Source organism: Camelus dromedarius, chromosome 1, assembly GCF_036321535.1.
Source record: "Camelus dromedarius isolate mCamDro1 chromosome 1, mCamDro1.pat, whole genome shotgun sequence".
Lineage (NCBI taxonomy): Eukaryota > Metazoa > Chordata > Mammalia > Artiodactyla > Camelidae > Camelus > Camelus dromedarius.
In genome coordinates, this window is record NC_087436.1 from 53,082,191 (window position 1) to 53,099,190 (window position 17,000).

Below are 17,000 nucleotides of genomic sequence, written 5' to 3' on the forward strand. Positions count from 1 at the left end.
TATCTCTTTTTCTGTCTGGTTCAAGGCTGAAAGATTTGTTTTCTAAAATTGGCACCCTAATTTGTTGGGTTGACTTGATAAATGAATGAAGTAGAAATTGGTGTAGAATAATGGAAAACCTTGCCCTAAAATCACAGGCATTAAGAACCATCCATGGAGGGGATCATGAATCACTGGGGTTCTGAACTTCCTTCTACGCAAAAGCTGAAGAAGATGAGCCCAATGGTGAAGGCAGCTGATCTCAGAAAGTGTCACCTCCCAGATGTGCTACAGAGGTGGGTTCAGCCCACATGCAGTCATCCAGATTTCCAGGTGTCTCCCACCTGCTTGGGGCTTTGTGGGCCAAAGTCACTTTGAACCTTCACATCCTCTGGAAGTGATCCCCAAGGCTCCCACTGAACATCTCGTTCTTGGTTCCTGTCCTAAACCATTGTTGAGCTCTGCACACTAGGTGTGCTTTCTCTGCTGATCTTTTTTTAGGTGAGGGTGAACTGAAACCCAAGGATCAGGTGCTGGCTGCAGAACAAAGATGTTAATTTCCACCAGGATCAAAGGTGAACAGAAACCCAAAATAAGGACAGCACCATCACCATCAGGGGCTTCAGACAATAAAGCAGAACACATTTTTATAATTATATCAGAGACGCTGCTCAGGAGACTTTAACTAGAGTAGTGCAATGTCTTGATTTGATCGACCTTGTCCTTATTTGACTGGTGGAAGTGTCATAGCCGACGGTGGTATTTTCAGGGATTTCAGAGACCTCAAGTTTGTTTGTGGCTAAACTTCACTCATTCAACTTTCCCTCATTCAGAGCCCTTTCCCCACGTTAATTTATCTAAAGCACTGAACAGAAACTGATCAACTGTCTAATTTTAAAATAGAAAGAGAATTTGTTTAGTATTTTAGTTGATAAAAGAGAGTCCAATAAGATCTAAATACATACCTGCACACATAAAATTTTGATGAAGGTGGCCACATATTCCCCGCAAACACACTGCAAATTCACAGTGGTGTTTACTGAAGTGCACTATTTTTAGAAAAGTCCAGTCTGCTGGAGCTTGGCTTTGAGAGAGTTGCTTGATCCTCCCTTTCATTGCTACGTGGTAGAGTGGACCTTGGCGAGCCCTGGGTGGGGAGAAATCATCACCTGGGCTTCCACTGCATGAACCTCCTCTCCTGTGACCAAATATAGCCCTGCTGCTTCAGGAAGGTTTGCATAAAAGGGATTGATTTCCATTTAATTCTGCAAATGGACTCCCTGAGTGAGCCTGGCCGAAAGGAAGAGAATAAGAAGGAAAAAACAGTCTTAGGCAGTTCTGGCCAGCTTCCAAGTGCTCCAAGCTGACAGGGCAACTGGTTTAATCTGCTTCTTTAGAGCTGAAGACATGCTTAACTCTCCAGGCCAGAAACTTGGGACTTAATAAGCAATTGCCTGAGATTCTGATTTTTTTCTGGTATAAAAAGCAAAACCCAAACCGAAATACTAAATATATGCTAGAGTTATCCTAGATCAAAAAAAAACTTTAATTGCAGAAATTGTGGCTTCCCTCTTTCACTTAAAAATGACTTTTAAAATGTAAAAAAAAAAAAATACTTCTCTAAGAAAGGATCATTTTGCATCTATTTTTACTGCATGATTAAATTAATACTGTTTAAGACAATAAGCTATCCCTCTTTAAAATGAAATTAATTGAGCTGGATCAAAAATAATTGTTATTTATTTCCTGATCATTTACCATGGGCAGGCATTAATCTCAGTTTAGTTACAAAGATAAAGGTCAATAAAACATATTTACTGTTCTCACAGGGGCCTCAGTCTGGCAGGGACGCACAAATTCATGATGCTGTAAAGATATGTATTCTAATTTTCACACAGTGCAACGAGTGTTACACAAATGGATGGGCAAAATGCTGGGAAAAGAAGCCAAGGTAGTAATGCATATGGCCTGGAATCGGGCAGAAGTGCACTGTGGCCTCACATGGATATTAACATTTAAGCCTGGCTTTGAAGAGCTCCTATCCAGCAAGATTTAAAAGTCAGGCCAGGAGTACGTGGGGACACACTGTACAGCAATCACTGACGGTGAGGCCAGCTCCGTTCAAACAAGGCGACTGGGCCAGAGACGGGATTACTCAGCTTCTGCCACCTAGCCCATCCCTCTCAGCTCTCACCTGAGTTGGAACGCTGGGATCCCACTCACTTTTGCTTCACCTCCTGACCTTCTACAGAAGCCTTGTCTCCGCAGTGCATCAAGACTCGTGCCTTATTCACAGACATAGAAAACAAGCCTATGGTTACCAGCGGGGAAAGGGATTGGGGAGGAATAACTTGGGAGTTCGAGATTTGCAGATACTAACTACTAAACATAAAGTAGATACACAACAAGGTCCTACTGTATGGCACAGGGAACTATATTCAATACCTTGCAATAGCCGATAGTGGAAAAGAATATGAAAAGGAATATACGTATATATTTATAACTGAATCACTATGTTGTACACCAGAAATGAACATAACACTGTAAATCGACTATACTTCAATAAAAAGCAAACAAAATAAAAAGACTTATGTCTTTAAGATGGAAATCATTTATCTCCTTAACACATATGTGCAGAACACCAGCTTCCTGTCAGACGCTCTCCTAGATGCTTGGAAATGTGAGTAAACAAAACAGGCGGAAACCCCTGTTCTCGTTGAGTTCATTTTCTAGCAGTGAAGACAATGAAAAACATAAGAAACAAATATAAATAAGTAAATTTTACAGTCTATTAGAAAGTCGTAAGTACTATTTCACAATCTGTGCATTGAAAGTCCATCAGGAGTGGAGGAGTTGGGAGCAGGTTTACATTTTAAATAGGGCGACCAGGGTGGACCTCATTGAGAAATTGACATTATAGCAAAACTTGAAGAAGGGGCGGGATGATTGGAGAAGAGTGTTACAGGCAGAGGAAACAGCCAACGCAAACCACCAAAGTGGAAAGCACCTCATGTTTTTAAAAACAGCAAAGAGACCATTATGGCTGGAGCAGAGAGTGAGCAGGACAGAAAGATGAAGCCAGAGAAAGAAGGAGGATCAGCTCATAAAGGGTTTGTCTGGGTATGACTAGGAATCTGGATTTTATTCTGTGGGGAAGGGGTTTTGAACAGAGGAATGCCCTGCTCTGACTTAACACTTGAAAAAGGAAAAATCTGGCTGCTATGCTAGGGCTGGATGGCAGGGGAAAAAGTTGAAGCAGGATGAATGCCTAGGAGTCTGCTTCAGTAACCCAGGAAGGAGACGATGGAGGCTAAGAGCAGGGGGAGAAGCAGGGGATGGTGAGAGAGGTAGGGTTCCGGATCTATGGGGAGGGTGGAACCGAAGGGATTTGCTGACGGGTTGGCCGTGAGGATTCAGAGATGATGCCAAGGATTATGTCCTGAGCATCTAGAAGGGTGGCATTTCCATCAGCTGAAATGGGAAAGGCGGCAAGTAAAACAGATTTGGGACTAAGATAAAGAGCTCTGTTTGGGACATATGAAATTTGAGATGTCTATCAGATACGCCAGCAGAGACATGAATCTGAGTTCACAGGAGAGGTCAGGATGGAGCAATGTATTTGGAAATTATTGGTATGTAAATCGTACTGAAAGTACTGAATAGTATTGGGTGAAATCACAAAGTGAATATGTACATATGGAGAAGAAAAGAACATGAACTGAGACAGAAAAGAAACAATCATGAAAGACTGAGAAGGAGGGATCAGGAACGTAGGAGGAATGCCAGACCATGCAGTTTCCTGGAAGTCAAATGAAGGAAGTTATAATCAAGGAAGAAAGAATGATCAGCTGTGTCCAAGGCTGCTGAAAAAAGGTAGAGAATTGGCCTTTGTATTTAACAATGTGCAGCTAAATCCCAGGACTCATTGCTAACTCTTACAAGAGCAGTTTTGATGGAGTGGTAAATGTAAAGCTTGATTGGAGTCAGCCATTTGCAGTCTCTGTTTCAGAACGAGGTTCCCCAACCTGTTTCTGTTTCTGCCTTGCTTCTTATCCTTCTGCCCGTCTACCTGGCTGTTTTCTCATGTGTGTCTTCACATCAGCTTTGGACTTTGTGCTTGGCTCCATCTCCATGGTTACAACTATGACTCTTTTAAATAAATGACTGCGTGTCCCAGCCACGTTGCCTCTAGATGCCTCGAATACAGATCCCTCCCAGCTCTCTGACCCTGACCGTTTCTACTCTGATAATATCCTCATGGTACTATTACTATCCTATTACTACTAGATTTGTCCTGGCTTTAGAGGGGACCAGATACAAGTGTCAAAGAGCTTAACATAGATTTAGGTGTTGGCAAAGCTTTCTTGGTGCACAGATCATACGACATTTCTTTCTTCCCTTCAACCCAGTCCGTTTCATTTTTCCTGAGGCAGACTCACCAACCTGGATGCTATAGTTGGCTCTACCTTTCCAAGAAGCTGGGACCCTTCATGTCTTGAGCTGGCCACAAGGCCTAGCTTTGCTTAGTGGCCATGTGACTTCCATGGAGAGTTCTATATCCCTAGTCTTCCTCTGAATTCCTTTGAAGCTGTTTTGGAACTTTCTCCTTCCAAAATCATCCCACATAAGAACTTCCACTAAGTTCTTGTCACTGGGAGCAGCATTAACATTCATCTTATTTGCATCACTATATGCTGGAATATGCTCTAATGCTAGGGGCACAGAGATGAAAAAAGGTCAAGTGGATTCCTAATAGATGTTTGTCATCCAAAGAGACACAATAAGGAGTATTTCTCGGGGACTTATGTTGGCCCTTATGTTTGTTATAGCTGCATTCAACACCAAGCTAAGACGATAATAATGATGATGGTGCTAGACTCCAGGATCTCAATCTCCTGGAAAAATAAAGGAATGATGGGATAAGAATGGAAGGTTGTTGAATAATGACTGCTAAAGGATTCTATCCAGAGAGAAAATTCAAACCAGATCTCTCTGTCCATGTTCTTTAGTCCAAATATTTCATGAAGGTTTCCTGAAAATAAACAATAATACCCAAGAATGGTCCCAGTGACTAGGTTAGGCATCTTAATAGAAACTGTGTGTAAAATTTATCATTTACTTAAGTTGACAATGATGGAAAATTTTTGGAAGGTGTCTGTGGTAGACAGCCTCCAAAATGGCCCCCAGTGATCTCTACCTTCTAGAATTTACACTCTTGTGTAGTTCCCACCCATGTCGTGATCGATAGAATGAGGCAGAAGTGACGATATATGACTTCCAAAGCTAGGTCATGACAGATATCCTGGTTTCTGTCTTGGTTTCTCACTCTTGGATCAGTCACTCTGGAGAAGTCAAATGCCATGTTACGAAGACACTCAGCCAGCCCTATGGAGATGCCCACATGGTCAGGAACTGAGGCCTCCTACCAGCTACCAGTAAGGAACTGAATTTTATTTCCAGTGTGTGAGTAAGCCATCTTGGAAGTGGATTCTCCAGCCCCAGCTAAGCCTTCCTATCTATTCAGCCTTCCCCAACATCTTCACTGCAACCTCATGAGAGATCCTGAGCCAGGACACTTCAGCTAAGCAGCTGCCAAATTCCTGACCCACAGAAATTGTGTAGAATAATAAACATATGTTATTTTAAGCCCTTAGGTTGTGGCATAATGTTACGCAGTAATTGATAATGAATACAAGGTCATACAGAACTTGAAATTACGATCCTCCCTCAAATCCTAGAGCACTAACAAAGTCATCAACTTTACTTAACTGGTCTCTCATATACAGTTTAATTTCCATGTTTTCAGAGTTCCAGAACTTTGACCCCCTTTACCTTGAGATTTACCAGATTTTCACAGTGGAGCTTAGTGACTCAGAAGCTAGGCTTTTGAATTAACAGATTTTAGTTAAATCACTGTCCTACTACCACTTTATTAGCAGTATGACCTTAGGAAAGATGTGCCTCAGTTTTCCTGTCAGCATCATAATTATAAAAAGAACCTAACCCAAGGACCTACGTATAACACAGGGAACTATATTCAATATCTTATGATAACCTATAATGGAAAAGAATCTGAAAAAGAATAGATACACATGTATATGTATAACTGAATCACCTTGCTGTACACCTGAAATCAACACAACATTGTAAATAAACTATACTGCAATTTTAAAACATGGTTAAAAAAAGAACCTAAGCCAGAAGACTGATTAATCAGATAATATATATAGAACACTTAGCACATGGCTGGCTCATAAAAGCTACTCATTAAATGGTTTTAATGATGATGGTGATGGTGATGTGATGATGAGGATGATGGAGAAGGTAAAAATCTTGTTTTCAACTTACAGGAAAATTCCTTACAAGGTAAAAGACAGAATCTTTTCAGTTCTATATTACAGTGATCTCAGTTATCACCCTGTATTTCTTGTACTTGTGCAATTACATCTATAATGTTTATTTAATTTTATAACATACCTATTTTCCAGCTTCTCCACTCCCCCTTTCATAACCTACAATATGTTGCAGGTATTCTCATGACAGAAGCACAAACTACTGAGTCAATTAAGGCAAAAGCTTAGCAATAAATCTAATTTTGATGATTATTTATATCCCTATTGGTTACTCTTTTGCAGGTAGATTACTTGTTATTAACTAGATAATGAAAATGCATAAATTGTTCAACTATTCAGCTCTTTATGAAGATGTATAACTAGAGCTTTGGCCAAGTAGCCAAACACTTTGTAGTGTTTAGTTAAATCTTCATAGTAGGACTGATTTAAAAAGACACATAGAGTTCACACTCTTTAAAGACTGGGATGTGTTTTAATCTCGTGGTTAAACATGATTTTAGTTTTCCTTTCCCCATGGAATTTGACAAATAGGGAAGAAGACCTGCTAGTAGTGCAGACCTGCTGGTAGTGTAGACCTGCTGGTAGTGATAAGTGCCCGTTATTTTGGTGCCTCTCTTACTCTCAGTTTTATCAGTTTTACACTAAGTAGGTTGAACTAAATAACATATAGAGTCTTGCTTCCTCCAGATTTCTACTCATTCTCCAACAGGGAAATCACGAGCATACTTTTTCCCCCTCAAAAAAGGCTATTCAAGATAAAAGGCTTCACTGAATCTTTGTTTCCAATGGATATCTAGCGTTAAGGATGAACTCCACCTGCCTTTTATATATCTTTGGAGTGTCCTGGAATAGTGAGTTATAAAACTCGTAGCTAGATGGTTCCAAAAAATCTAAACTCATTCCCAGAATGCGTGTTGTCATGAGACCAGCAACAGAAGCAATAGCAGCAACAATGGAGGGCTCCCCGTATGCCAGGCAGTATTTTAAGTGCTTGACACGTTCACGTTTAACCTCCTTTAATCCTCACTCTCACTCTGCTAGCTATGGTTAGCCCAGGTTTCAGAGTTGCCTGGTGTCTCATGAAGAGTGTTCACATTTTCCATCCATCAGACACCGGAGAGAGAATTCTCACTCTCTCCATGGAGCCCTCAGCATGGTCTTCTTCCTGCCAGTAGCAGTGAGAGCCGAACTTTAAATCGTGAAATTCTGCAAAGTGAGAACTGGGGAAAACACATCCATGCACAGCAAAAGGGAATACATGTGGTCCGGAGGTCCATTCTGAGAGGTCCACTCTGCTCAGAGATTGTGAAATCCAGTCCTCCTCACCCTCCACTCCCACCACACATACAAATATCCACATCCACGAAGCATTCACTTCAGCCATTTCAAAATTTTTAAAATTGATTTCATACTAACAGTATTAGAAATGGAGCATTTAATGGCTTAAAAAAAACAACCTCAGGTACTACACCAAAAACCAATTGGTGAATGAATCATTTTATAGAAGAAAGGCAGCAAACAACAGGTAAGAATTTGAAAAGATCAGGGCTCTGGCTGGGAAGGAAAAACTGCCTGCCCTTCTAGATAATCAGACAAGTCATTGGGGCCCAAATACAAGTTTCTTGTGACTACTTTTTTTGTTTAAGTTAGGCTGTTGATATTCATTGAAGTTTTTCCATGGGAATAATATCTAAGGTACACAAGTGGTCCCAAATTGGCTTATTTCAAGCCCAGAGCAGAAAGCAAGGCTTTGGGATAGAATTCAGAGGCCAAACGGTATCTCCAATTGCTGAAGTAAAGAGTCTTCAATTCCAGTAAATTTGATTTACACAAATTCAACCTCTCAATTTGTGGGGGTGGGAGCCTGGAAAATAAAATGTTATCAAATGTTATTTTGCATGAATGTTTTTTATTATATACTGAATAAGCACGTGAACTTATAAATTATATATTGTACATAATCTTGTGATTCACATATTATGTTATACAGATTGTATGTTCAAAAACCTGTAATCAGAATTTATGGGCAATTAAAGAGATTTCCAAGAGTAATTTTGACCTTACTTGTCTTTTGACTTTAAGCGTAGTCTTAGAAGCCAAACCACTGTGAATTAAAACAGGCTTTCACAGGGGAAGGTAGAGCTCAGTGGTAGAGCATGTGCTTAACATGCATGAGGTTCTGGGCTCAATCCCCAGTATCTCCATTAAAAGATAAATAAATAAACCTAATTACCTCCTCCTGAAATTAATTAATTAATTTAAAAAAATGGCCATTCAGTGAGCAAGAAGGCCCAAAAGATGGATGCCTCCTGGTCCCAAGTATTAATCCAAATCTATTTTTCATCAGTCTGTTAGGTCTTATCCATAATTGTACAGAGGTTGCTTTAGTTACGCTAAGACAGTTGGCAGAAAACTCAGGTGAGAAGAACTTTCAAAACTAGGAGAACATGTATCAAAGTCAGGGAGAAAATGTTTTGTGAGCTCTCATATTAACGGTGTGTTGTATTGAGTTAGAAGTTGTATTCTTTCCCATGAGTTTGCTTCCCTAGCTGCTGAGGGCTTGAGAGGGGATGGTTCACCAGAGTTAGCCAGAAAAATCCTCTGCACCTATTTCTATTCTTAGGGGCTATAAGCATGGTAATTACACAGAGACCAACTTGAGTCTTATGGAAGGGGGTATATGTTTCCAGTGACTAAAATAGTAGCACATTAAAGTCAGGCAGGTGCTTGACTAGGGAATGTGAAACCATCTTCTCCCTAAGAGGCTCTGAGAGTTTTTATTAAATGTTTTCAGCAAAATAAACTGTTACTAGGAAAACATGTTGTTATAAATACAAGAAGGGTCTGCGGGCCTGAAATGTATCTGGCTGATTTCTCCTTCCTTTGTAATCCCACTAAGCCTGGATGCTCAGCAGTGGCAGTTACACCTCCTGGCACCCTTCATCATCCGGGGCTGCTGGCAGAAAATGGTCAGCTTTCTGAGCTGAAAGGAGACAGTCATTCTCGATTAATGACCCCTGACCTTTTAAAGTATCCATATTCAGAGATATCTTTTGACCCGGGAAGCTCTTGCATGATGTCATGGGCCAGTGTACAGACAGCAGAGGATTTTGTTAGAGGCAGTGATGGTTTAATGAAATGTGCTGACATATTCCAGAGAGGCCACTTCTGAACTTACCTCAATTGTTGAGTTGAACTATGTACAACAGTCATGATTTTAGGATTTATTCATTCTGAATTTATATTATGTGATAACATATGTAGAAGTTTATCTTTGCTTTATTTTTAAGTTTTTTATCATGCAAATTTTTAAGATAAACAAGATACCAAGGAGATTGTTTACTAACTTTTGAGTATTAAGCGTTTCTAAGGACTTGGGATACAACCTTTTATAAACAATGTGTTAATAATACCCATAGATCATAGTGCTTTGATACGTCAGTTATAAGTCATTTTTAGTTATTCATTTAAGGAGGATTTTCCCTGAATAACGTTGCTAGGTTTTCTCCAGTTATCCGAAAGTAATGATTTAATTATTTATTGATAGCAGACAAAGTAGCATTTACTGAGTCCCTACGAAGAGTAGGATACAATGGTCAGCAAAGATTTGTTGTGTGCTTACTATGTGGTAGGCCTTTTTTAGACACTGGGGACAATATTAGAGAACAAAGAGAGGGAGGAAGGAAGGAAAGAAGGAAGGAAGGGGGAAAAATTTCTGTGCTTGTGGAGCTTATATTTTCCTAGATGTTGGTTGGTGTTAAAGCAATCAGTCAGACATGATCCCTGTCTGCAGAGACTTTATATTCTGGTGAGAAATAAAGACAACAGTTTTGTTAAGGTAATTGGACTGGAAAGGACAGAAGTGAAATATACAGAGTGATGGGACACGTGGTCATTCTGAAGCTCCTTTAGATATGATGATCAAGGAAGATCTCATGAGGAAATGAAGATTAAGCTAAAATAAGAAGGATAAGGAGAAGCTGGGTATTTAAGAGCCAGGGGAAAGGAAGAAGGGTTTTTCAGAGAGACTGATAGCCTGAGGCAGGGAAGAGTTTGCTTCTGGAGGAGCACCAAAGAAGCATGCCTGGAGATGAAGGTGGGAGCCAGGTCACGTGTGGTTTAGACCTTGTTGTAAGCGCAGTGCAAAGGGTTTTAAGAGAGGGAGTGGCAGCACTGATTTGTATTGTTAAAACTTTCTGGCAGCTGGAGAATGGACTTCAGAGGGGCCAAGAGGGAGCAGGGAGAGCAGTTTGGAGGCCACGTGAGAATGATGAGGCTTGGGCCATCGTAGTAGCTCTGGAGATGGAGACAGGGGTTGGCTTTGGCATGTATTTTGGAAACTGATTTGAGAGGACATATTACTGAATGGGATGAGGATGAGCAGAGTAAAAGGGAGGACCCAGCTCTCAATTAATGGAAGTGCCACTTAGAAATAAGATTGGGAAAAGGGGAGGGCAGTGTGAATAAACCATGTATTCCCTTCTTGACATGGTACCTCTGTGATCCCTACTGGACATCCATATGAAAACATATATGGGGTATATGAATCCAGAACTGAGGGACAACGTCTGGGCAGAAGGCATACTATTGGCGGACAGCAGCCAGTGTGAGGTATCTGAGACTATAGGCCAGGATGAGAGCACCTTGAGGGGAGACTATAGATAATAAGGGAACAGTTAGTCAACACATTTGTACTTGGACTCACTACATACAAGGCATACTGCATAGTCATTGTGGGCAGAGGTATGAGACAAAGCCTTTGTCCTCAAAAACCTTACATTCTGAGTATGAGAAAAATAGCACACGAAAGTGAAAGTAAATGTCAGCAGGAGGGCCGATTTATTTATCCAGAGACTGTTGGGCGTTGAGAATGAGTCACTTCGTAATGGTGATGATAGTCTAAGGACCGCAGATGTGGGGCTGGCCCAGGATTGGATTATGAAACCTCCAGAAGTGGATGGTTTGCATATATGCACATATTTTTTTCCTAAGAGGGAGAATTGTCAAATTGCAATTTTCATATTCTCGAAGGATTTTGTGAATCAAAAAAGATTAGAAGCATTGCCATAGGAAATCAATTTAATCTTGGCCTTAAAAGATTGCTTAAATTATAGAAGGAGGAAGGATATTTCAGAAAGTGGGGACAGTGCAAGACATAAGCGAAGAAACATTCTGAGATACAAAACTGCAGGGCATGCCTGGAAATGGTTTTAGATGTGTGTGATCAGGACAGGGGATTAATACAGAACAGTGAAGAAACTGAAGCTGGAAAATAGGTAGGGACTGAAGTGAGGGACAACCTTAAATGAAAACTAGGAAACTGGACTTTCTCCTGCAGACCATGGGGAATCACTGGATTCAATTCAATGTAAAACCATTGAGCACTTGTTGCATATAAAGCCATGTCTGGTGTCCTTGTTAGGGCGCTGGGGATGGGAGATACACTTGTAGGTAGAGAAGGGTTAAAATTTCCACAAAGCATAACAATAGTTAGCAACAATTAACATTTTTTCCCTGCTTATTACGGGCCAGGCCCTGTGCTAAGGGCTTTAAGTGAATTATCTAATTCAGTGCTCACAGCTCTATTGACGTATACCCTAGGCAGGTAAGGGGAATTTAAACCACTTGCTGTAAGTCTAGGAGAAGTGGAGTCATTCAAACACAAGCAATGTAACTCCAGTGTCCTAGCTCAGAAGCTCTCTGTAGACTGGCACGCAATATTCTGGCTTATTGTTGCAGGCAGAGATGGCCATGACGCCTGCATCTCATCACCATCAGAGGTACTGGCCCCACTGGAGACACCCTGGAGTTCGCCGAGTGGAATGTGAAGTGATAAAACACATACTGCATGTTTCTATAAACTACCAACTTTATTTCAAGACTTGAAAAGATGTATAAGAAAACAGATATGGGCATATTACGGTTGTAAACCTCACAGTAATTTTTTAATGAACATATTGCATACCGTGTGTACAGAAAACTGAACAATCATAAGAATCCAGCTTGATATAATTTCACAAAGTAAACACGTCCAAGTAACCAGCACTCGGGTGGAGAAATGGAACTTACAGCACTCCAGAGCCCTCACTGGCTCTTCTCTGACACTGCCCCCAGAGGTCACCACCATCCTGACTTTCAACACCAGTGGTTCATTTGTCCTGTTTTAGATTTTTATGTAAATATATTCACTTAGTATGTTCTCTCTGCAGTTGGCTTCTTTTCCTAACATTTTGCTTATAAGATTCACCTGTATTGTTGCATGTGGCAGTAGTGCGGCTATTTAATCGACATCAGTTATTAAGGTAAAGCATAAAGCCACCACAAAATTATCTGTCATTCTAGGGAACATACCCCAGGTTTTTGAGAATGCAATTAAGTCTCCTATTCCCTCTGGTCACTTTGGTGACAAAGTTTGAGCAACACGGGAATAAGCACTGAATTTGGAGTCAGGAAAATAGATTCTAGTTCTCATCCCCTCCTCGCTGTGTGGCCTTGGGCAAGACACTTATGTTGTCTGAACTTCACTTCCTACATTAATACAATTTGGAAGTAGAACTCAAAAGCCTCTTCGGTCTACTGCAGTATGAGTTGTCTTTGCTTCCATCTGAAGCTGAATGGGCTTAACTTAAGGAACGTTCATAGAGGAAATCAAATTTTTCCAAAATAAATCTATTTTTTTAATTATAAAAGAAAAACATGTTTGTTGTAGCCATTCAAACAACACTGGGCTCATAAAGGAAAATTTATTAACTATTCAGTCTTACCTTCCATATATACAAAAACAATGTTAGTTTGGTGTTACGCTTCTATATATTTTGTTGATACAACTTTAAGTTCACTTACTGAGTTTTACTATTGTTTTTGAAATAGAATCACACTGATTCATTTTATTCTATAATTTCTTTTCATGGAATTTCTTTCTAGATTGGAACATACATTTTTGTTCATTTAGTGTCTGCAGAATGAATGAGCGCACAGTGAGCCGTGGTGTGCATGCATCGTAATCAATCAGCCACCCTGCTCTTGTTGATATTTAGATGGTTTCCAATCTTTTTGCTATTGTGATAGGCTGCAATAAACGTTCCTGTCCATATATTATTAAACCCTAATGGTCTTCTTATGTATGACAGGAAATAGTCAGGTTGTTTTCTTAAAAAGTTGCTTAATTTGCATCTCAGTACTCCACTTTTGAGCAGATTTGAATGTGCAATCTGCAGGAAGGAAGATGAGATATTTAAACAATTTTCATAACGATCATTCCAAAAATTTATAGAAAATGGAATGCTGAAAAATAAAATACTGAGTATATCTCTAAAGGCTCCTGTTTGAAATTGCTGCAGTCTAAAATCGGAAATGTGGGGAGAAGAAATATTTTTCAAAGTAACACAAAACAGAAACATGATTTTAGCCCCCCCAAATGCAATATCAAGAATTAAAAGGGGAAAAAAATCCTTTCTAAAGTCTCAGAAATAAATATTTGTGTTATTCTGTAGACAAGCAGCTGAGTTGACTGATTATTTAAATTTTGTTTCAACACGAACCAGAAAAAAACTTACAGTAACTTGTGAAGGCCTAAAGAAACATCTTCCCTGACCTGCTCTCCCAACCTTAGCAACTCGCCTCTCAGGCTCCTGCCTCCTACAGGCTGGGATAACAGATGGACGTCTCAGGTAAGATGGACAAACATTTCCAGTTAGGCTTTTTGAAGGGGCAGTAATACACAGAGGAAGATTTATTCACCCTGTCCATGTTTCACTTTGAGGCTGGATGGAAGAGATCATTTTTCTTTATCCAGTAAGATCTGAAACACCAAAAACTCCACTACTCCATCAAGAGAGAATGAGACAGAAACTTCTGTCAGAAGAGGGGTGGGTTTGGAGAAAGGGAGGGCAAAATGTTTAGGAGACCATCGAGAGAGGGAGAAAGGGACACCTGAGAGGAGCAACCCTCTGATACACATCCTGACTCAAGGGGAAAAGTGAAGGACACTTTGCACCTCCTCTGCCCTCTGTGTGCAGGCTTGGGTGTCTGTGAAAGTTTTATTTCTGGTGGTGAACTGTTCCTTCCTGTCCTTCCAAGTTTTAAGGGCATAGCTAAGAGGTTGCATCTACGATGTGCAAGGCACGATTCAGTGATAACGTGCTCTTCTTTGCACCAGAAGATAATGCTACTATTCATCCTCATGGTGCATGTTGTTTTCTATTCACAGGGATAGTTTTACGCTAATCCTGCCACTCCGTTTCCTTGGACTCCATGGAGACCAGCTGCTCCTGTGAGCAGGCAGCTGGTGGAGGCTGTGGAGCAGCTAACTGGCCAGAATGGGAAAGAGCCTGTGACTTCCACTCACAGACTGAAAGCTCAGTCATCAACGAAGTGTGAGCTTGAGTCCCTTGGAGCCAGGTCATCAGCGCTCCAGTGCTTACAAGTTGTGAAGAGTAATCCAGTTTACCTGTCTTCATTCAATCTCAATTTTTTATCCATAAAATAGGAATAATAATTGCCCTCTCATGGTGTTTTTGAGGGGACTTAATAAGCTAAAAGTATGTAAAACATTTATGTCAGCAACTAAATAGGCACTATTTGGCACTTCCAGCAAAAATTATTATTATTATTATTATTATTATTATTATTATTATTATTATTATTATTATTATTATTATTAAACAACTGCAACATGATGCCTTTCCTTCGTAAGTAATTCTTACTGTGTCAACTTGGGCCAGGAGGAGAAACAGCTGGTCACACTCTAGGCATTAAAAGCAGCGGCCAGCAGAAAAGCCTTGTTCTCATCAGTGTGTGTAAATAGGTGGAGAGATGTTTATGGAAAGTCTTACGCAAAATTTAAAGTGATCAGAAACTCTCCTATTGCACCTCAGAGAATCCTGAGAATGTCTGTGTTTGAAAAATTCTTTGCCTGATTCCCAGTTTGAGTTAGAGTTTAAACCCGTCTCTTCATTTCGGGTCTCATAGTCTCCACCCGTGAAGTTGTTCTTCCTTCTGAATGAGATATTTGTTGATCATACTGTGCCACTGTCAGAGACTTGACATATAACCACACCTACTCACCAGCTGGTGGATGGCCTGCCCTTCATTCTTAATTCTTTAATCATGTTAAAGTTTTCTATACTATGACACATCTCACGAGACTTTCGGGGAATGCTAAGAAACTTTCTCTGCAGAGATAAAAATAATGATGCTGAGTCATTTCCTTTGTTGCTCTTTGAATTTCCATATAAAGTTATCAACTGAGTATACCTTGCCTGGTCTAGCAAGTATGCTTGCTTAACGTGGGTAAATACTGGTGTTATTAGTCACTTCAGTTGCTCAAGAGCTGAGATCAGGTAGGCAATCCCTGAGTTCATCTTTAAAAAAAAAAAATAGATGACTGTAGTCATATTCAGGAATAAAAGGCTCTGTGGCTAATGAATGACCAAAAATGATCTCAGCAGAATTGAGAGCATTTCATAGTAACACATACTGACCCAGAACTCTGAAAATGCTGGAGGGCAGAAGTTTGGTGTTCCTCATTCTTTTATTTTTCCCTGCAATTGGTCATTGTTTTTCCATTTATGAATTTCTTTTTTTTACTCTTTTGATAGAGTCTGTCCTACTCCAAATTCTCTGCTTATTTGATTTTTAAACAGAATTTGTGGTTTGAATTAAACGCCACTTTTTGGAAATTGACTTTATTTGAAAAACACCTTTCTACAATTTTTTTTTTCCTACACTGGCATTCACTTAGAAGAGAGAAAAGGAGCCACACAGATATTTTGGAGGTGAGTACCTCTTTTCAGATGAACCTCTCTTTGCTGGGGAGCTTTGGCTAGGGTGGTGCTCCCTAAAGGAAGCAAGAATCTGGAAGTTAAGTTTCCAGAGCTTAAGGCATTGAACAATCATGCTTTAACCCACATCCAGGGCATCTAACCTTCCAATTTTGTACTTTGCCAACTACAGGAAGAAATTGTTGAAATCTGTTGAGTTGTCATGACAGACAGGGCCATATGGAAAGTGCTGGAAAAAGTCTTTCTTAGACTATAATTGCCTTGATGGGCAGAAACTCTGTGTTCTGTTCAGCTATGGAGTGTGCATGGCCCATGGTGCTGGAGGCAGTGTTCCAGGTTTCTTGTCCAAGGCAAAAGTCAACCCAAAATTGAAATGGGGCAATGAAAATATTCTGCTTGCCTGAAGGAGCCAATTATGTTTTACTTTCTTTTATTTATAGGCTCATGTTCCTTAATCTGTGAATATACATAATGTGTACACAGATTGATGATATAAAACAAAACAAAACCAAGAAATGGTTTTATGGTTTATTTGTAGTCAGCAGACAAAGTTGCCTCGGATGTGTTGTTCCCTCTAATCGAGCATCTAGTGCCGCGGAGAGTCCGAGCGTGGAGGTGAGCCAGGCTCTGCAGCACAGCAGTTGCAGGTCAAGCTCTGGAGCCAGATGTCTTGGGTGTGAATTCTGATCCATAACTTCTTTTTTTAAATTTAATTTTAAATTGGTTTGTTTTGTTTTGCTGGGTTTTTTTTTGTGGGGGGGGATGCAGGTAATTAGGTTTGTTTGTTTGTTTGTTTATTTATGTATTTATTTAATGGAAGTACTGGGGATTGGACCCAAGACCCAGGACCTCATTCGTGCTAAGCACACACTCTACCACTGAGCTA